Source organism: Petaurus breviceps, unplaced genomic scaffold (genome assembly GCF_028583685.1).
Source record: "Petaurus breviceps papuanus isolate PSGF00001 unplaced genomic scaffold, PetGlider_PUasm1.0 138, whole genome shotgun sequence".
NCBI lineage: Eukaryota > Metazoa > Chordata > Mammalia > Diprotodontia > Petauridae > Petaurus > Petaurus breviceps.
This window is the reverse complement of record NW_027185694.1, coordinates 16,249,891-16,272,802: the sequence shown is the minus strand read 5'-3', so window position 1 is coordinate 16,272,802 and position 22,912 is coordinate 16,249,891. Positions and strand designations below refer to the sequence as shown.

The window sequence follows — 22,912 nt, the reverse complement described above, 5'->3', positions numbered from 1 at the left end:
TTGTAATATGTGATTTTAGGAGACTGGTTTTATTGGTATTGGTTGTCTTTCCACTGACAAAAGTCAAAATCACACCCTATGTCTGAAAGAATGTGTAACTTGGGGGTCAACTTTCTGATGATGGATAATGATTCATTAAATTTAAATGATATTTTAAAAAATTGAATAAATAATATTGCAGTTGTAATTATTTAGATGTCCTTATTGGTACTGAGCTTCCAACCTGCCTTGAGTCTTGAATATTTCTTAAATAGCTAACTGCTGTCTCCTTTTTCCCAGCAGATCAATCACCTAATTTCCTCTGCTTCTGATAGTAGTTTCTACTTAAAAAGGAAAAAAAACAAACCAAACAGCTAAATGTAGGGGTAGGAAGTTAGTATAGCAGTTTTTAAGCTAGTCTTCCTACAGAATACTGAACTGCAGATTGCTTGGTGTGCCTTGTCCAAGTAGTAACACATTTATGGGACCTGGGCAGAGTTTTAAGAAGCATTCCTGAGTCAAACATTTAGGGGAAGGAGCAATGTGTGATAGGTTAAATCTGGGTGCATGGACTCAGAAGATCAGGTTCAAGACCTGACTGCCACTTTCTAGCTGTGTGATGTGAGGAAAGTCATGTTTGTGGCCTTTCCTTCTCCCTTTATCCTTTCACCACCTCCCATAGTTTCATCTTTATGCAGACATTCTCAGATCTATTTGTCCAGCCCTAACTTCTCTCCTGACTACATTTGACCTTCTCCAGCTGCCTATTAGATATCTCAAACCGGTTGTCCTGTAGATATCTTAAGTTCAGCATGTCCAAAGGAGAATTCATTATATTACCCCCTGAACCTTGCTCTATTACTGGCCAGGCTACCACCATCCTCCCAGGCACACAGGCTCACAAGCTAGGGCTCATTTTTGACTCCTCACTCTCTTTTGTACTTTATATTCAGTCAGTGGCGAAGTCCTGTCAGTTGTACCTTTGTGACATTTTTCTTTCTTGTTCCACTGCCACCACTCTAGAGATGGCTCTTCATCACCTTATGCCAGACTGTTGCATAACTTGGTCTCCCTGCCTAAAGCCTCTCACACTGCAATCTGTTCTCCACTCAGCTATCAAATTGATCTTCCAAAAGCACATATATGACCATGTCATCTTCTCGTTCAAAAAATTCCAGTGGTTCCCTTTTTCCTCCATGATAAAATAAAAACATTTTTGTTTGGCATTCATTGTGCTTCATAACCTAGCCTTCCCTCCCACATTTCCAGTTTTCTTACACCTTAACTCCCTCCCCCTTCTCCCCACTTCCCACCCCCACTTGTACCCTTTGGTCCAGTAATACTGGCCTCGAACAGGGTCCTCCGTTTCCCAACTCTAGCATTCCCATTGGCTGTCCGCCCATGCCTACAGCTCTCTCTCTCTTCATTTCCCTAGCTGACATCCCTGAGATCCCTGAGATTTGAAATCTCAGCAAAAGCAAATCCCTGAGATTTGAAATCTCAGCTAAAGTCCTATATATATTCTACAAAGAAGCCTGTCCTCAATTTTAGTGCCTTCCCTCTGAGGTTTCCCCCAATTTATCCTGTATATATCTTGTTAATATAGTTTTGTGCATATTGTTGCCCCCATTAAACTGTGAGCTTCTTGAGGGTAGGCACTTTTTTGGGGTGTCTTTCTTTTGCCTGCACACAGTAGACATCTAATAAGTGTTAGTCTATTGACTTTTCCTTTAGTTTGTTCCATCTGTAAAATGAGACGGTTGAACTATGTGGGGGATTTTTAGCTTTTTTTTTTTTTTTCATTTTTACTTACTAACTGATAACCACTGAGGTTTTTTCTAGTGTGATATGTTCTAGTCTGTGTCCGAAAGTCACCTACCCAGTCAGGTAACCTCAGTTCCATTTTTGGTTTCACAGTTTACCTCTTTGGTTCTGAAAACATTGAGCACTTAATTATGTCCTGAGCACTGTCTGAGTAACTACAAAACACTAGGCCCTTTCCAGCCTTTCTCCTTCTTGGTTCCAAGGTCTCTTCCAACTCTTAGGTCTATGGTTCTCTGAATCTGCTTTCCAAAAGCAGAAGTAAGATAGTTTAGAATTGTCTGGGGGCTTATCATCATTAGCATGTGTATAATGGGAGGCCTGCAGCCTAAAGTGAATGCATTCACATTCAGGTGTGTGTGTGTGTATATATATATATATATATATATATATATATATATATATATATAAGTGCACAGGAGGGAGGGCATCTGTGGTTGGGGGAGTCTGGGAAGCTTTCATGCAGAAGATGATGCTAGAGCTGTGTTGTTATTATTGTCTGTTGTTATCTGGTATTATCTGGTACCTTTTTTATTCTTTCAGCATCCTTATTCATCTTGATCCAGCCCCTAGTGCCCCTCCTTCTGAAGGAGCATGTTTCTGTTAATCTTGCCTTTTCTTCCAGTAGGCTGACAGAGCACAGTCAGGCATCCAGCACTGAGAACCACTGTTTGTGTGTGTGCCTGATTTTGTAGCAGCCCTGTCACTGGGCAGCCATGAAGTAAGGGCTCAGATTCTGCATCAGACCCTCCTTCTTGTGCTTTCCTTTCCCCTTGGGAGAGGGTTGCTGGAGGTCTTTGCTCACATGGGGAGGTCTTCACCACCAAAAAATCTGGAACTGTGTCTCAGAGGAAAAGAGGGATTCCGAGGTGGAGACAAGGACAGAGTGAATTCCAGACACATGAGACAGCTGGAGTGTGTGAGGAGCAAGCTTAGGTCCAGTGGGGCTGGATCCTAGTCTGTGGGAGGGGACAGAGTGGCTGGTGTGGCTGAAGAGAGAAGTTGAGGCCAGGTTGTGTAGAGCTTTAAAAGCTCAACAGAATGTGAAGCTAACTGGACCTCAGAGGAATCTGCAACTGCGGCTTCTTTAACACCATGTGCTCATCTCTCTGGAGTTAACCAGATCAGACTGGTCCATTAGGAGAGATCAATTTCCTGAAAAATATCAGCCAGAATTGGTATCCTCTTTCTCTTCCTCCACCCCACCCCCCAACTCTTCTGCCTCTTTCAGACAATTATGGGATGAGATCTCTGAATCCTTCCTACTGAGAAAGTGAGCAAAGGGAAATCTATCAGGATCACAAAGGGTTTGGCTTGAAGCAGCACAGGGCAATACATGTGGAAGCAGAGAGCTTGCTTCAGGTGGTTGTTCTGCTGCATGTTTGTTTAGTCATGTGATCTCAGGCAGGTCGTTTCCAGTTTTTGGAAGTAGGCTACCCCTGGCATAAAACAGGTAGTCTGAGGATTGTAAATTTAGGTCCCGGCAATCCGGAAGATCCTGGTTCAGCACCTGCTTCTGACATATCCTGGCTCTGTAACCTTGGATGAGTCACCTACATTCTCTGGGCCTCAAGCAACTCAGACTATAAGTTATTGAGCTACTGATCGCCATCTGTGAGGGGAATTTCTTATACCAATGATAGAACGTCTCTAGACCAAAAAAGATCTGGGGTGGCAGGGACACAGATTCAGACGAGCTGGGCGTGATCATGGGGCTCCTTTATTGAGGCATATAGCTTTAAAAATAGAGCTCATTCAGTTCTGAAGGATTCAAGATGAAAAATGCTGTCCATTTCCAGAGAAAGAACTGCTGGAGTCTGAATGCAGATGGAGGCATACTAGTTTTTGATCTTTTTTGAGGGTTGGGTTTTGTTTTTCTTTTGCTCTGTGTTTTCCTTTGTACCATAGCTAATACAGAAATATGTTTTACACAACTTCACATGTATTATCTATATCAAGTTGTTTGCCTTCTTGGAGAGTAAAGGGGAGGGAATTTGGAACCAAAATTTTTAAAAGATGAATGTTAAAAAAAAATTTTACATCTGATTGAGAAAAAATGAAATAAAAATATGTTGGAGGAAAATTTCTTAACAAGAAAGAAAATAGAGATCATTTAACCATTGAAAGTTGAATTATATAGTCTGAATGACTAAGGAATGACATAGACTTTGGAATCAGAGGAGCTGAGTTTGAACCTAGTATTTGCTACTTACTATCTTGTGTATATAACAGTTTACTTTTCTGCTTCTCTTTAAAGATCAGGTGTCAAACTCCCTGGCTGGACATAGGCAGCCCACAAAACTCCCCAATAAGCCCTGAACCAGATTAAAATATAATTGGGAAGTGTTTAACAAAATAAATAAAAATACAATGCAATGTAAATATAAAATTAATTTGTGGTTTTGTAAGTCATTGTCTCCTGGTCCCTGTCCCACCTTCCCCCCCCTCTAAATTTTGACACTGCTGGATCAGATGAGTTCTAAGGGTCTTTCTAGGTCTAAATTATCTAGGGTCCTATGATCCTAAGTATTGCATGAAATAGGTCAGAAATGATTCTTCTTATCTGCCCTGCAGATGTGAACTGCAGTTTATATATACTATTAGAGTCTACCTTACTGAAAGTAAATGCTTAACTCCTTAACTAAACCAGGTAGATAAGGGAATAATGGCAGTGGCTATCGGTCCTAATAGTAATTACATTCAAGGCCTATTAGGTAGAGTTCTCTATTCTCTATTTTTCTTTTTTTTTTTTTTTGCTTCACTTTTATGTGTCAATACTGGGGCCTGGTTGAGAAGTGTGAAAAGCCAAGTGAATCCCTACTAAATATTTGGGTCACTGAATTTACACAAGACTGTAGTGGTCTCTGGACCACTAAGGGAATAGAGTTGCCCTTCTGGCCTTGTCTCTAGTACCAGATCTGTGGTGCATTTGAAGCTCCTCTATGTGGAGAGGGCTTAAGTTTCCACTGGGCAAAAAGTGCCTGCAAAGCTTTGTTACTGCTTAGGGAAGAGTGAATTGGACTTGTTATGTGGGGGTAACACAGCTGCTTCAGAGATGGTGGTGGTAGCAGAGCTGTCTTTAGTAACCGGACCTGAACATGAGCCTCCTGATGTCCTGAGCACCTTGGGGCTCATGCAGTTCCAACCTCCAAACCTCAATTGACACCACTGAGCACATGAGCAGCCTTGGGAGGACCCCAAATGAGGTTTCCTGGTGGTCTTCTCTCTATATTTATAATAGAATGGGCTTGTAAACATGATGTAAAACAAGTTCTCAACCTTTTTTTGTGTCATGAACCCCTTCGGCTGTCTGGTGAAGGCCATGAATACCTCAGTAATGTTTTTAAATGTGTGAAATAAAATAACATTGCATTTCAAGAGAAACTAATTGTAATGAAATCCAGTTACCAAAATATTTAAAAGCAAAACACAAGTTCATGGACTCCAAGTTAAGAACCTCTACTCTAAAACTTCATTAAGAAGTTTTCATTCAGCAAGTGTTCGTATTCTCCCACTGATGATGAATTTATTACCTTATGTAGCCTGCTGTTGGGTGCATAGTAGGTATTTAATAACCAGCTGTTAAAAAACTGATTTTGGACAGATCTAATTATTTTAAAATTCTCTTTTTATTAAACTGAAATAAACCTCACTGTAATTTACCTCCATTGACCCTTGTTTTGCTCTGTGAGGTCAAAAGCAAATAAGCATAATTTTTCTTCCTTATAACAATCCTTAAGCTGTTTGAGGAGAGCGATCATTTCTCTCCCCTCTTACCCTTTGGCGGCTGTAACACCCTTATTTTCTTCAGATGATTCTTTTAAAGAAGAATTGGGGGGGGGGGAATGCCTTTTGGTTTTTACATGTTGTTTTCCTATATTCTACTGGACTCAATTGGACCCTTCCTTGTAAGACAAACAAGTTAAATAAAGCAAAGCTACCAACAAAAAGTGATTATTTGACATTGTAGGCAGCGTTCTACAACGATAGTTTCCCACCTGTCTGCTGATTGAAGCCTTCATTTGGTTCTTATATGACATAGTTTGCTGTCCCAACTTTGGATTTTAGTTAATAGCAAAAACTTGCATGGATTTGGGACATTTCTGAGTCCCAAGAATAAACAACAGACCATACTACATATGTGTTCTGAGAATCAAATGATGTCTGATTTCAGCATTTCCACTTACATACATTTAAAGAAGCAAGTAGGTATGTCAAAGAGCCTAGGTTTTATTGGTGTGGTTCCGCTTCCACCAATTTAAGTCCTATCTCCTCCATGCCTTAGAAGAAGGTTCTTCATGAGTTATAGTGGCTAGTGGCTCAGTTTCTGGTGATGAACCCTTCTGTGCTTTACTTGGCTGGTCATTAGTTAGCACAGCCCAACCATGAACCTCTGTGCAAACCTTCCAAACTTAATGTAGAATTACTGAGAACTTGGGCTCCCCTAGCATAATCCATGGAACCACGGGTTCTCTGTATAGCATGGGCATTATAGGACATTAGTAGAAGGAACTAAAAACAAGTCACAGTATAATATAGTGTATACAAGCCATTTTTTTTTGCTTTTTTTTAAGGGGGGAAGGCAGGGAATTGGAGTTAAGTGACTTGCCCAAGGTCACGCGGCTAGTAAGTGTTAAGTATCTGAGGCTGGATTTGAACTTGGGTCCTCCTGGTTCCAGGGCTGGTGCTCTATTCACTGTGCCACCTAGCCACCCCTTGTATATAAGCCATTCCTAAAGAAATTACAGGCACATTCAAGCAGGATAAACAAAGGATACATGTGTGATTAGGTGGGTAAGTGATGTAAAGACTAAATATATTTGTTATCAAAAGAGACACCATGGCAAAGGGAAATGAGACCTGGAATGTGGAAGACCTGAGTTCAAATCTTGCCTCAGACTTTTACTAGCTGTGTGACTCTGGGTTCACTTAACCTCTCTCTGCCTCACTTTGCTCATCTATGAAGTGGAGATGATGATAGCACCTATCTCATAAGGTGGTCATGAAGATACAATAAGATACTTGTAAAGTGTGTAGTAGAGTGCCTGGTATAGAGGAGGCACTTAGTAAATGTCTGTTCCCTTCTTCCCTTTCCCCAGAGAAGATTTTGACCTGCAGTGATGGAGGGTATTTCCTCACCCAGCAGGTTCTTTTTGCTAGTCAAATCCCAGATCCTGTCCTTGTCCCTTATTCCTATGAGTGTGCATATGTTTCTGGGACCTTCTATGATCAGGTTGGGGTCTGAATGTGAAGTTGAAATCCTTTTCTAAGGGAGTAAAAATTTTTCTGAAGATAGATGTTGGCTTCTGGGATTTTGAAGACTAACCACCTTTTCCTTCTTATCTCTATCTCCTTGAAATGCTTAATGTTTAATACTTAATTAAAAGAGATTCTGAACTTAAGTTCTTTGGATCTTTTCCTGGATTTCCTTTTGCCCAAGTTTATAATTATCTTTTGTATTTTTATGTGGCAGAATGACATAATATATAGAGAGCCAACCATTGTCACATGTTGTCTGTATGACCCTGGGAAAGTCACTTAACTTTCCAGTGACCCAATCAGCTCTTTGAATCTATAAATGATAGAATGACTGCCAATCCAAATGGATAGAGGGAGTCCTTTCACCAGAAATTCTTGATGCTGATAAAATCACCAGCAACAGAAATAATGTTTATAACTGATAAATGGGTAGAAGGTACCTTAGAACATAGCCTGCCAGAGTTGAAAGGAACTTTAGAGCACATTCAGTCCAGTCTTTTCATTTTACAAATGAGGCCCAGAGAAGGAAAGAGACTTACTAAAGTTGTTCTATTTAAAGTTAGGGCAGAATCACTAATGAAAGTATATTAACTTAAACTGTTCAGCAGGGATGTATTATTGTCTGCTCAGTCATTTGGGCTTTTTTTTTTTTTAGTGCGAATCAGAAATTTTTTATAATTACTTGGCAACTTCAAGGTTTTGATTTGAAGTTTATTTTTGGTTTAAATGGAATCACTATGTAAAAACAGAGACTAGCAATGTTTAAACTAAGAAAGTGTTTTCCTCTTTGATTTACTAGTTTGAGGCACGTTATTAGACTACCCCACCCATGAACTTCAGGTTAAGCTAGAAGTTTGTGGGTGGAATGATGTAGGCATGGCACCTGCCCTTCATTAGAGCATGAGCGAGGCAGGGATGGCAAGGGTTGGAGAAGAAGGAGGAAGACCTTTAATGGTTTGTAATGCGGAAAGTACCTCCAGAATAGAACAGAAGCTATCTGTCAAATCCAAGGCCTAATGAAGATAGTCCTTAAGAACAAGATCTTGCCCCAAGCAAGAGTCTGTCCTGGCCACTGCCTCACTTGAGAACTTCAGGATCAGAAGTCACACCAGGGATGTGATTGGTTCTTTAACCTGGATGCCTGCTATGTAGTTGCTGCCTGAGATTTGGGCAATGGACTTGTCAGCTGCCTGCCTCTGCTAGAATAATAATAATGCATTGACATTCTGAGGGTATTTTTCCTTTTAGAAGATTCCAAATTTCCTGTTAATATTCTCCTAAGTCACAAAAGACACAATGAAGTCAACAACTCCTCTCCCTCGGAAAGCAGCCTTAGTTTGCCCTAATAGAGCCTGTTTGTTTTCCTCTGAAGATACTAATTGCATTGCAGCGAATGACAGAAATAGTACAGTATGTAGTAGTGTCATTCAGCCCATCTAGGAAGCCCAGAATTTGGCATGGTGCTTTTATTGACCTTTGGAAAAGGACAGGTGATGATGGATGGCCATTGCCCCACACAAAATTAGTTTACCAACCCAAAGCAGCCTCATGCAGACTTCCTTTTTGGAATGTTTGGGTTATAGTAATAACAGCTCTCATTTTTGTACAGTTTTTCCCTTCCCTCACAACAGCCTTGTGAAGTAAATTGTGTCTTGTTATTCCCATTCTGAAATGAGCCTTACAGGGGCTAAGTAAGAGACTTGCTGAGGGATACACTGAGTGGTGGAGCCAGGGCTCAGACCAAGTGAGGCCTTCCGAATCTAGTGGTCTCTGCTCCCGCACCAGCCTGCCACCTCATTGTTTGTCCTGATAGTGAAGCCATCTGAGCATCTGATGGTTGTCAAAACCAGACAGGGGCCCTACACACCAGCGCTTTACAGTGGATGATTTCTAGTAATAAAACCTATGACAAAGTCATTTGTGAATAGCATATAGTTCTTAATTTTTCAAATTGCTTTGACAGCTAGTGTTCTCAAATAGAGAAGTAGGTTGGTGCTGTGGAAGGAACCGTGGTTCTGGATTCAGTGCAGCCTCTGGTGCTCACCGTCTTTGTGACCTTAGGCAGGTTCTTTCCTTAGTCTCCCTGAGCCTCAGTTTCTTCACCTGTAAAGTGAGAACTTTTATCTAGGTGGCCTGTGAGGGCCTTTCATCCCTAAATCTGCAGTCCAAGCTTCCCCCTATACCAGCCCTGCAAAGCCAGTGGAACAAGAAGGTTGTGGATGGTCAGTGAATTTCAACAGAAATCTATTAGATACCTCATCTGTAAGGAACCACGCTTGGCATCAGAAATGAGACCAAAAAAATGAGAAGCATTATCTATCCACAAGGGTCTTACATTCTACTGGGGGGCACAAGCTAGAAGACATAAGTAAATAAAGAATGGTTTGAGGGACAGAAAGCTAACAATTTAAGAGGATCAGGAAAGTCTCCCAATAGGAGGGAATTCCTAAGCTGAGCAAAGCTTAGACTTCTGGTACTAATACTGATAGCTGGTATTTCTTTTTTTTTTTCTTTTGTTTTTGAAAGGGCAATTGGGGTTAAGTGACTTGGCCAAGGTCACACAGCTAGTAAGTGTTAAGTGTCTGAGGCTGGATTTGAAGTCAGGTCCTCCTGACTCCAGGGCTGGTGCTCTATTTACTGCGCCACTTAGCTGCCCCGTTAGCTGGTATTTCTATAGAGCCTTGGAGTTTGCACAGTGCTTTATAGAAATCTCATTTTATTCTCACAAAGACCTTGAGATGTAGGTATTATTATTATCCCCAGTTTACAGATGAGGAAACACTAGCAAAGGGTAAGTGACTTGCCCAGGATCATGCAACTAATAAGTGTCTGAGGCCACCTTTGCACTCGTAAATCTAGAGCTCTATCTGTGGCACCACTGAGCTGCCAGTAAAGTGAAGAGGAGCAATCAAGAGTGTGTTCTGGGGGTAGGCATTCCCTGGGCACTGACGTCTGGTTCTGAGACATTTTACGTCTGGCTCCTGCGTACGCACGGACATTCACCTGCTTTGTGCTGGGTCCTGTTGGTTCAGCTGGGGACCCGGATGGGTAGCAGAGGACACAGGGATCTTAGTGGGTTGTGAGCTCCATGGCGGGTCACACGAATGGTGGGGGGTGAGGGAGATGTGATTATCCCTGTTACCTTCTCTGGTCAGACCACATGCAGACTGTTGTGTCCATTTCTCAGCTCCACACTTTAGAGATAAGCTACAGTACCTCCAGGAGAATGTGAATGGAATAGGGAGGTATTCACAGCCATGTAGGAGCTGAAGGAACCAGGGGTTTGGAAAGAACACTATTTTGGAGTCGCAAGACCTGGGTTCAAAACCTGACTTGTGTGATCCTCATGTAGTCACATAGCTTCTCTGGGCCTCCGTTTGCTTTTCTTTAAAATTAGAGCATTGGCCTAGCTTACCTTGAAGATATCTTCCAGCTCTGCAGTTATTTGAGGGAGACAGGTTGGCAAGTAGAAGGAGAGAGTAGATTTGTTTTCTGGTTCCAGAGGACAAAACTCCAATGGGTGAAAATTACAGGGACACAGATTTTTACTTAATGCAAGGAAAATATATTTTAGTTATATCCATCCAAAACTATAATAACGTCAAAGATCAGAGACTTATACCTGGAAGGAAACTTGGAGGTCATCTGGTCATAGATTTAATTCTGGGAGGGTACTAAGAACTCATGTTACAGGGAAGGAACTGAAGCCCAGAGAGGAGAAGTGAGTGCCCAAGGTCACAGGCATTGAGTAGCATAGGTTGGCCTCTGGTTCTAAATGCAGCTCTCCATTTCCTCTACCATGTTGCCTTCCCTTAGTCTGACTCTCATTTTACACATGATCAGACAGGCCTAGAGAACCAGGTGATCTGGTCATGGCCACACACAGGCTATTAGTGACAGAGCTGGGTCAGCAGGCCAGCGCCTCTGACTCGAGAGTCATTACTACTTTCACTCTTTCCAGTACCCTACTCCCCAGCAGTGAATGAGTTTCGTACCACTGCGGGTATTCAGTTAGAGGTGGTAGGACTGTTTTTCATCCTGTACTTGTCACCTCAGTATAATATGCTTCTGACCACCGAAGTCCTTTTAACTTATGTGTGTTCCCAATGCAAATTGCAGTCTTTCTGTACTTTAGAAGTAGATTGTTTGGTGAATTGCTATAACTAAAATAAATTCATCTCTTGGTTGTTGACATACTGTCCTTAACCGTTACTGTCCTTGGGTAATGTGGTACTTAAAAGGTCGGTTTGTCGGAGGCTCTTATACATATCTTTTTCACATTGGTATAAAATCTGTCTGACCATGCGTTTCTGGACATTTAAGAATCCAGGATTCCTTCCACACTATGGTGGGAGGGGGACTTTATTAGAGGATTTGGATTGTTGATGGTAGATAACTGAGACTACATCATAGGTAATTGTTTTCAGGTGACTTGCTTGAAATCTCAAGTACATTGTATTTTATTGTGCTTTGTAGGCAGTAATCTTTTTACAATTCCATTTGTGAATCCTGAGTCAGGGAAACTCCAACATAAATATCTGTTTCACACTAAAACTGAAATGACTTCTTTTCTTCTCAAGATAATTGTATTACCTGTAAAAGTATTCTGCCAATACTCACAACGAGATAATTCAGTTAACAAGAATGTAGACTTGGTTTTGGAGAGCCTGGTGTACTAGAAGAACTGGATTCACATCCAGGCTTTGTCTCTAACTTGCTGGCCCTGGGCATTCACTTAAACTTCACAAGCTCCCCAGTTGATGGTTGTCCCCCCTTTGCTTAAAGCGCCTTTTGTGGAAGGGAGTCCGCCACCTCATGAGGCAAGCCAGCCTTCTGGAACTCCTCCGTCATTTCCTTGCCTGTGAAATAGATATTAATCCCAACTTTGCTTTCTTTTCAAGACTCTTGGGAAGAAACTGCTTCCTAAAACCTCCAAGTGCTATATAAAAGCCTGTTATTCCTATTCCTGAACAGATATTCACCTAAGTGAGGCAGTAGGTATGTAGAATGAAAGAAAGATGAGCATCTCAGTGACTGGAGACTGGAACCAAGAGGAATTGATTAAGGAAAGGCTTCTTTTACTTATTTTAATTTTTATTGATAGCTTTTGTTTTTCTGTCACCTGAATTTCTGAATATCTCCCTCTCTTTCCATTACACTGAGAGTCTTCCTTTTTAAAAAAAAATTTTTAAAGGAAAGGGACAAAAAGCAATTTAGCAAAACTAACAAAACATATGAAAGTATATGCCATATTACATTACCCTGTTCCACATACCCCCAACCATCAAACAAGGGAGGGAGGTATGTTTTTTTCAGTGCTTTTTGAGGACCAAGTTTTAATTATTACAATTTCAGAGCATTCAGCTTAATTTAGTTTTGTTGTTGTTCTAGGAAAAGTTTCTTTTAAAAGGCAAATTTTGAGCAAAGGGTTGAAAAGGAAGAGGTGCAATTTGACTAAGAAAGAAAAGAGAATGTTCTTCTTAGTAGAAGACTAGTGAACTTGAAGCCTTGGAAGCCAAAATAGACAAATCAGAACAATCTCAACACTCCAGAGTAGGAATTTGAATTTGATATGCACAGTTTGGAGCTGTTTTAGAATTCCTGCAAAACTAGTAACATTTGCAGGTATGTTGTCACACCTGGCTTCACCCTTTCCTGTACTCTAAAGCAGTGGTGTCAAACTCAAATGGATATGGGTGCCACATAATAAGACCTGTGGACCCTGTGTTTGACACTTGTGTCCTAAATAATATCCTATTTTATTTTTATTATTGTAAGTTTTGTTCCTATAATATAAATAGCCTTATTTTCTGTTACCAAATTTCATTTGTTTTTAATCTTACAAAGCTTCCTTAATCCTCAAACCCTTGTATTGATGTGTAAAACTTAGGCAGGAAATATTTGGAACTACAAATTTTACAGATGGAAAAAATATGTTATATATCAGTATGTTGATGAAGCCTGTGGGAAACTAAGTTTATTTTAGCAAAATTGGCCTGGGCCCAGATTGGACTAAGGAGAATCTGTCTTCTTCAGAACTGTATCGGGCCTGATAGCAGAAGAGAAGGAGATGGAGATGATGTAATGTGATGTGGTGTGGGCTTTCGGATGACTAGGGTCAAGGTCAGATTGCAAGACAATGAGGCCATATGTACTCCTGGAAGGCTAGTGCAGTGCCCAGTGAGTCACATACCTGGATATGCCCTTTCTGTTGCTAGCCAAAGGCCCACCATCCTGAGAGAACTTGGAATGCCTCCCTTAAGAACCCAGAGAGCTGATGAAACTCAAATAAGATGAGGAAGGATTGTGTTATTTTTTTCCTTTTATGGAATCATAGATTGTCATATTTGAAAAAAACTTCAGAAATCAGAGTCCAAATCCTAACTGAAGAATAACTACCCCCTACACCATTCCTGACAAGTGACCCCTTCAGATCTTCAACAGTAGGGAGCTTGCTATATCACAAAATAGAGCAGCTTTTGAGAACTATCCCCGTTATGTAATTTCTACCACGGTAGTGACAAATATGTCTTTGGAAGCACATCTTCTTTCTTGATAAAAGCCAAAACAACAACAAACTTTTAAGTCGTGATTGGGGAGATGGAATGGACAAGTAGAGATATAACTTCCAGGCTATAAAGACAATCTCATTTCTTGGAGTAGGAAATGTCTGGGAGAGCAGGAGAAAAAGACCTAAAGTACAAGACAACAATGTTGAAGACTTTAAATCATCTCAAAGCAGTTGGAATGAAAACATAAAATCAAAAACAGTCTAGAAAAAGGGAGAAATAAAAAAACAAAAAAACACAGAGTCTGCCTTTGTGTGGGGAAGTAAGTACTCTTCATTTTTGGTTGCCCTGAAAGATTATCTTGAAATTTCTAGTGGTTGATTCAATCAGCCTTTTGGTTGTTTTAACCTCGGTTAATCACATCTGTTGAAATTGCTAAGCTTCTGGAGGCTTTGCTCTTATTGAAATAGTGTAACTCATGTCCACCACCGTCTTCTCTACTCTCTTTGCAAGCCACAAAAAACACAGAACAATATAGACCTAGTCCTCTCCACATTTAATTTGGGCAACATTATTCTGTCCATACAACATAAAATGATTTCACTGACAGGAAGTTTAAAATCCATTTAATCCACACCTATAATAAGAACACCAAGGCCCATGGTTCTGAATCCATGTGGTGGCATAGGCATAGTCAGACATGGATACTGGTTCTCTTCACACCTGCTGCGTGTTGTGGGCTTCCTTGATCATTATTTCCAGTTTTTGGAAGATGTATACTATTTTCCGCACATACCACTTCTCCGCTCCCCACAATCTGGCATAGGATACACCCCTGTACCCACACACACTTTATTTTTCTCCTTAGCTATCATGGAATTGCAGAGCCTTAGAGCCCAAGGAGATCTCAGAATGCTGTCTAGTTCGACACTTACCTGAGTGGGAATCCCCTCTGTTACCTTTGATAAGGAAATTATTCAGCTTCTCCCTGAAGGTATTATATGTGCACTGCTGGGCAGTCCAGAGCCTATGGAGGCATCCTGTTTCATCCTGAACAGCCTGATCATTAAATCATTTTTCTCTATTTTGAGCCAAATTTGAATCCCAAAACTTCTGTGAATTAGTCCTAGTTCTGCCTTGTGGGCCTAAACTGAACAAGTCAAATCCCTTGTCCAATTCAGTTAATTCAGCAGTAGATGTTTAAGTAAATGCCTACTACCGTGTTTCCCCGATAATAAGACCTATCCCTAAAATAAGCCCTCCCCTTACTGTGTAAGATTCCTCTAAAATAAGCCCTCCCCCGAAAATAAGCCCTATTGAGATTGCTACTGTAGTGAAGGTGATCCCCGGGGTGAAATGCACGCCGCGCTCCGAGCTGCATCCAACCAGAGCTGCAGCAGTGAGCGCGTCATCCTGTTCTTCCCCAGTGATTTGCTTGCTGGCGCCATTGAGAGCAGTGCCGCGGAGGAGAGCTGAGCCAGGACAACATAAGCCCTCCCCTGAAAATAAGCCCTCTGGTGTTTTTCTTTCCAAAAAAATTAATAAGACAGTGTCTTATTATCGGGGAAACACGGTATGTGCAACACACTGTTCAGGAAGCTACTGGGAAGTCAGAGGTAGAGAGAACAATCCCTTTTGGAGTTTACAGTGCTGCTGCAGGAGAATATGGGAATTGTGTCAGAGCATGGGTTCAATGTGTGATATGAAATGCCAGAAGATCAGAGTTGGCATTGAAGTTCTGTGATTCTTTAGAAAAGATAGTGTGTTCGTAAGGTAGTGATATGAGGTGGCTATTTGTACTTAGTTATTTAGAAACTTGTGTTTTTCAAGGACCTTTACATTTTTTCAGAGGAGAAAGAATGGTAAAGTCCTTTAAAGTGTTGGGGAGGAACTACCATTCTAGTTAATGAATCATCCTTAATAATCTATGCAGAAAAACTTTTATAGTAGCTCTGAGCTCAAAGATCAAGAAAGGAGGAAATAAGTGAGTGACCTGTGGGTGTAGTCACTAAGGAAACGCCTTTCTGATTGGAAGGAGTCAAATTTGGGATTAGGCAAAGATCTACCATATCAGAGAGAGACTGTTTCTCTTTTACTGTTCCATGAGAAAAAATAGGCAAGAAGGACTGAAGGGATATTTGAACATTGTGCCAAAAGTTGTAGAATATAGTTTTCACCCTGGACGGACCACAAAGTAGTTAGTTCTCCTTAGATCTAGGAGTCTAATAATCAAGTAATTTAATTCCTTTTCTTCTGCTTAACTATCTACATCCATACTGTTAGGGGTTTTTTATTCTACTTCGAAGAACTCTAGTTGATTAGAGTTGTCTAGAACAAGCTTAAGGAGGCAAAAAAGCATGTAAAGGCAAAAAAAAAAAATGAGAGCATCTTGACCCCCAAAAGTATAAGGGCAAGACAGAAGCTTCTACTCAAAGTGAAGATGAACAACCAAAATGAGACTGAGCAGTGATATGATGATTTTTGAAGTTTGATGGGGAAAATCACTTAGTTCATAGTTCTTTAAATTAACATGGTGGAGCTGGATTTGGCTTAACTAGTTTGCAAAACATTTTGGAATTATTCAAGAAGAAATTATAAAATTGTTTATACTTTGACCCAGTGATCCCTCAAGGAGATAATTGACAAAGAGGTATATGTGCAAAAATATTCATACACAATCCTGTTTGTAATAGCAAAAATTGGAACCTAGGGACCTGATGGTTGGGGAATGGTTAAAATAATTTTGTTTTATGAATGTAATGAAAAAAATGAATTACTATATAGAACAATGGATATTTTTTATGGAAGACTTTTAGGAGATAATACAGAATGAAGAAAGCAGAACCAAAAGAACAGTATACACAGTAATTAAAAGGTTGTGTAATGGATAGACCACTGGAACGAAGTCAGGAAGGCCTGATTTTTAAATCGTGCCTTAGACATTTGCTAGCTGTGGGGCATTCACTTAACCTCTCCCTGCCTCAGTTTCCTCATCTGTAAAATGAGGATAATAGCACTTACCTTACAGAGTTGCTAGGAGAGTAAAATCACACACAATCTATGTATAAGCCACTTTGCAAACTTTAAAATGCTATATAAATATTAGCTATCATTATTATAAATGAAAACTAATTTAAAATACATCTACTCTCAGATCTAGGTCATTTGATACCAAATCTTTCCTTTATCCTCATACTACCTCTCCTAATATCAATGCTACAGGCAGAATAGATTAAATATAAAAGAGAAACCATGACAAACAGCTATGAAAATTTTAAGGCAGTTTATCCTGTTATTATTTGTGAATATTATTATATTTATTTTTTAAATACTGATGGATTTTTCTTGTATTATCTTTACCCACCAAAAAAGCCTTTCCTCTCCCTCAAAGAGACATTACTCTAACAAATAATAAAGGGGGCAGTGGAAGCAGTTCATAAAAACCAACCAGTATATTAAATATTTGACAACTATATGCAGTGCTTCATAGTCCTTCACCTTACTCAGGGAGGAGGGAGGTGAATTTCTCCTTCTGTTCTTTGTAGTGAGAGATGGACCTACTCCTTGAGGACAGCATGACGGGGAAGAAGAGAGGTGAGAGAGAGAAGAGTCAGGGACCTAGAACAGAACCCTGGGAGAACACCCACAGTATGATGAGCCAACAAAGGAGATTGAGGAGCAGTTAGGCAGGTAGCAAGAGAAGGGACATGAAAGCCAGAGGAGTAGGATATTTAGGAGAGCGTGGTCCTGAAGTGCCAAGTGCAGCAGAGAGATCAAGGATGAAGATCATCAGATCTTACAATTAAGAGTTCTTTATTGAATCAATTAAGTTAGAAGCCAGATTGCAAAGAGTTGAGGAACAAATGAGAGAATATGTGGAGGCAGTAACTGTAGACAGCTTTTTTTTTTTAATCTTTTTTTCCCTTTTTTTTTTTTTGGAGGGAAGAGGTCAGGGCAATTGGGGTTAAGTGACTTGCCCAAGGTCACACGGCTAGTAAGTGTTAAGTGTCTGAGGCCGGATTTGAACTCAGGTCCTCCTGACATCAGGGCCGGTGCTCTATTCACTTCATCACCTAGCTACCCCAAGACAGCTTTTTCTAGGTGTTTGGCTGAGAAAGGAAGTGAGAGCTAAAGAAGAATTCTCTGCCTGGCCATAGCAGTGAAGCACATAGGTACTTGATGTGATTTTCTTCTAACTTTTTTGGTCGTGTGACCTTTAATGTTCTGGCCACATTTCCATTTTGAACTTGATTGGGGTATAAGGTGTAAGATGCTGAGTGTTTCCAATTTTTAATTTAAAAACCAAAAGAGTTGAGTAGTTTACAGTTTTTGAAAGAACATTTTTCAAAGCTAAATCAGATAGCTTTTTACTTCACTCTTGACTTATGCAGTAGGAGGTCAGGAATGTTGGGGGGAGGTGGAGAAGGGCTAGAGTGTACTATTTCACTGGCAGCACCAAATAGTGGAGTCAGGACATTTACCCCAAATGGACAGGGGGAAAGTGAATACATCTGGCCAGTACTGTGTGTTGTGGCTTTTCAGATTGAAGAAGTACAAGCAGGGAAAATCCTCTCTTTCCAAAAGCAAGGTGTTTTAGAAATTGTATACAGCATAGGGCTCTTTAGACAGGGGAATGAACTGGGCAGTAGATTTCAAAGGCCTAAGTAGACACTGAAATTATGGTCAAAGAAAACTTCCTTCCTGCTTAGCATTGTTTTTCCCATAAAACATTGGAAGTCCTCAAGTACTATTATTGTGAACAACAGTTACTAGTCTAAGGACTTTGACTAGAGTAAAAGAAATACATGCAAAGTAAATTCTGGAGTTATGGTGGCAAAACACCAAACAAAAATAGAAAATGCCATTTACTGAGATTGGAAAAATTATTTTGAATCTTGAGACCCCCTTAAAAACTTTTAAAAAACAATTTCGAGCTTAAACACCCAAAACAGCATTTCTGTCCACACAGCAAAATATAAAAGAATTCTGTTTTAAAACCACAAATCTCTGTTTCACACTGCTTATTTAAAAGTATGCAATAAATTCTTCACATTACTTTCTGTCTTGCCTTTGTTCTCTTCTATGTTTTTTTAAAAAATGTTTGAATAACCCTCTTTTTGGCATCATTTTTATTTTTAACTTCTCTTTTCTCACTAAATATGGGGAGGGAGAGGTGTAGAACTTGAACGAAGAAGCAGTCATGAAGCCTTAGAGTGCCCTTGTCCCAAAATATATGCATCCCTGACCCTTATGCCTTGGAACCCCTTTTCCCCCAGTTTAATTATTTTTTTAAAATGCCCTGACATGTCTTTTCCTTTAAAAATGTTTTATATGTTTTATTGCCTTTCCTTCCAAATAGAACATCATGAAGTATGCTTGAGCAGAATAAGCCAGCAGATGGGCATGCTTGCATCTGTGCATCACACCACCTTTTTGAGAGGAGGGAGATGTGTTTCATAATAGTTCTAAATTTGGGGAAGTTGGACAGTGATTTCTATTCAGATACAGGATTGAACTAAAGGGTCTCTGAAGCCCCTTCCAACTTAGATCTTTTTTTTTTTTTAAGCACTTGGGGTTAAGTAACTTGCCCAAGGTTACACAGCCAGTTATTTTGTGTGGGTGCCAAGTATCTGAGGCCAGAACTGATCCCAGGTCTCCTGACTGGGGCCGGCGCTCTTATTCACTGCGCCAACCGGCCGCCCCACCCCAATTTAGATCTTTAATCCATCTGTAAATTAAACCAAAGGCAATAAATAATATTTTTTGGAATTCTATTAATAAGTAGGGGAAAGAATTATTCTGTTCAGTGTTCCATACCCATAGTCTTCCACCTCATCCAGGGAGGCAGGAAGGTTCATTTCTTCTTTGTGGAGCAATAGATAGAGTGCCCGACCTAGAGTTAGGGGTACTTTAGTTCAGATGTGGTACAGGCATAGCTTTGTGACCCTGGGCAAGTTACTTAACCCTATTTGCCTTGATTTCCTCATCTATAAAATGGGGACAGTATCTATGCCAAGGAAACCACAAAAAAGGGTCATGAAGAGTTACACAACTGAAGTGATTGAACAATTACAATTTGTAGTCCTAGAGAGACCTAGGCCTGGGAGGGGCCAATTTGATTGTTAGAATCTTATTAGAATTGGCAGAAGTCTCGGGGTCTCTTAATCAAACTTGTATCACAGTAGGAATTCCCTTTATAATGTCTTCTACCAGGGGCCATCCTGTCTCTGCTTAAAATCCTTTTTATTCTTTTCAGTATTAAATTTTATTTTTATCTTTTGTTTATTTTTTTACCTCACCAGAATTATCCCAGTGGATCTCCCTTCCAGAGAGCCATCGCATGTAACAAATATTTTTAAAGGGGAAAAAAGACGAAGATCAGCACAACTGATCAATGCACCCAAGTAGTCTGTAAATATGTTATGTTTCATACCATTTGAACATCTCCTTTGATCAAGACTTCACTTCCTTCCATTGCAGCCATTTTTTAATGACTACCTTAATTAAAGAATTAACTTGAAAAAAGTTTCCTTAAAACTTTACCTCTTAGTTTAAAAGGATATTATAGATCATTTAGTTGTAACTCTCTCAGTTGTAAAGGGAATAAAATGAGACCCTGAAAGATCAACTAACCAAAGGTCATGTTTGTTCGCTAGTGGAATTTGAAGGTCATTCTTCATTATAACATGAAAAGTCAAATAAAGTTCCTTTAAGTATTCTTTAATTCCTTAGAAGTTTAGTGTATTTTAAAAAATGTTTTATTGATTCTGTATTGGTACTGCTCTTCATCCCCCTGAGAAAACACACATTCTCATCCATCCATACGCATGTTGACAGTGTGTGCACACAATATATTCACAAACATTTTTGTCCATATAACCCTTATTCTGCACCTGTAGGCCACCACTTCTCTGGTAAAAGGAGATATATTTTATCAGTAATCCTCTGGAAGAGGTTATTTGTTCATTGCACTGATAATAATAATAGTTAACACAAACAACAAAAAAGCAAAAAAAAACCCCAAACCCCACTTACTTTGTGTTAAGTGCTAAGTGCTTTACAATCATTATTTCATTTGATCCTCACAACCACCCTGGGAGGTGGGTGTTATTATAATACCCATTTTACAGATGGGAAAACTCAAGCAAACAAGTGAAGTGACTTGCCCAAGGCCACACAGCTAGATAGTGTCTGAGGTCCTCTTTGAACTCCATTCTTCCTGATTCCAGGCAACTCAAGAGTTACAATGTCTTTCTGTGCTTAGACTGTGTATCTTTGTGGGAAGAGCATTTGTTGTCAGAAGGTTAGGTTTGGACTCCTGACTCTGTCATTTATCAGTTAAATGATTTTTTTTTTAAGCTTTAACTTCCTCACTTATAAGATGAGGTCAATGGTACCTTTACAACAGAGTTGTTAATATAACTCTTTATAAATGTATAAAGGGCAATTTTTCTTAATAAATGAAGCATTGGCAGAACAATTTAAAAATATTCATTCATTCAAACTTGTACATTTTCTTTTTTAAAAATTAAAAAAAATTCTTTTTTATTATAAATTATATCAACAAACATGAATATGCCCATGTACAAAGAACATACAAAAGGACTGCATATGAAACTGAACTTGTTAAATTCTTTTAGAGTATCTATTATACTTAAATTGTAGCAACAAAACTGCCATGCTTGTGTGTGTCTCCTTTTAAGCTTGCTTCTTTTCCCTGTATTTTGCAAAATGTTTCTGTGGCAAGCCTTTTTTTTTTTTTAAGTCTCTGTTATTACCCACCAATTCCCTTCTTCTCTGAATAGGAACCCTCCCTTATAATGCATTAGTGTAGTCAAGCAAAACAAATCCACCCATTTACCATGTCTGAAAATGTGTTTAATCCATCACTTTTCTGCCAAGAGAGGGGAAACATGCTTTCCTAATAGTCTCCTAAAGGCACAGGTCACAGAGTCATAGATTTAAAGGAAGAAGGAACCTTAGAAGTCATTGAGCACTGCTCCCATTTTAGGTACAAGTAGGTTAAGTGACTTGCTTAGAGTCACACATCTAGTAAGTATTACTGTCTGAGGCAGGTTTCAAAGCCAGGTCTTCATGACTACTAAGTCCTCTACTTTGGTCATTATATTATTGATCAGAGTTGCTTTCCCAGATCCTGATTTCTTTTTTCTGCATCACTTCATACAGGTCTAAGGTTTCTCTGAATCCTTCCCTTTAGTAATTTCTTATGGTGCAACAATATTTTATTAACATTTTATATGCCATAATTTGCTCAATTAATCCCCATTTGATAGGCTCCCACTTTGTTTCTAGTTCTTTGCTACTGCAAAAGGTACTCCTACAAATATTTTTGTACACATGGGTTCTTTCCCTCTCTCTTTGGGGTATAAGCTTAGTAGTGATATGGCTGGGTCCTTTCCTGAATGTTTGGGCCTAATGTTTGTACTCTACCAGTACTTAATCAGTGTGCCTGTCTCCCCATAGCCCTTTCAACAATTGCCATTTTCTCTTTTATTACTTTTGCCAATTTCAGAGTTGTTTTTATTTGTATTTCCCATATTATTAGTGATTTGGTGCATTTTTCAATGTGGCTGTTGATAGCTTGCGCTTTGGAAAACTACCTATTTGTGTCCTTTGTCCCTGCTTCTATCTACTGGGGAATAGGTCTTTATATATTTGTATCAATTTTGTAGATATCTTGGCTATCAGTCTGTTATCAGAAAAAAGTTAACTATTTCTCTGTTAATTCAAACTGCATTTATTTTGCTTTTACAAAAAATCTTCAGTATACACTTTCATAATATTTTTTGCTGAGACATTTTCAGTGTCAGAAATTGCCTTTCAGAAAAATTTAAAGTGGCCTCTTAACGTTTTGTAAATGACTTGCTTCAGTGTGGAAAAAGGTGTTTCCTGGAATCTGTTTCCTGGTTGAAAATCCTTTCCATGAGGAGTGCCCAAACCATGACAAGGCTGTCACTAGTGTGGTTGGCGGTTAAGCTGGAGACACTAGTCATGTTGCCAACTGCCAGTGAGGTTTCTTTTAATGAAAGAAACAGCAGAAGCTAGGAAGCAACTTGACTGAAGGTTTTTGTGAGGAAAGCGCTTTAAAGCATTATAGAAATGGGAGTTGTCGTCGGCATCGTCTACGTCATCATCACCTGACTACAGTTTTTCAGCTGTACCAGTTTCATCATGCATTTATGTGGACAACAAGTTATTTGCCAGTCAGGGTGGTATCTAAAATCCCAGATGTTCAAGTCATCTTTTTCACACATTCAGAAAAAAGAAAAACAAGAGCAAAACCTTTCCATCCCTTAAGCGCCTTGTGTGACTAACACTTGGGA

At 39.6% G+C, this 22,912-nt stretch overlaps 1 protein-coding gene and 1 pseudogene across 7 annotated transcripts in view; one reads left to right on the top strand and one right to left on the bottom strand.

The window, feature by feature from the left end:
- Window positions 1–22,912, top strand: part of ARHGAP17 (Rho GTPase activating protein 17) — a 127,644-nt gene that overhangs the window by 20,290 nt on the left and 84,442 nt on the right. The gene's annotated exons all lie outside the window — the stretch shown is intronic.
- LOC138143918 (small ribosomal subunit protein eS27-like) overlaps window positions 1,794–22,912 on the bottom strand; it is a 33,379-nt pseudogene continuing 12,260 nt past the window's right edge.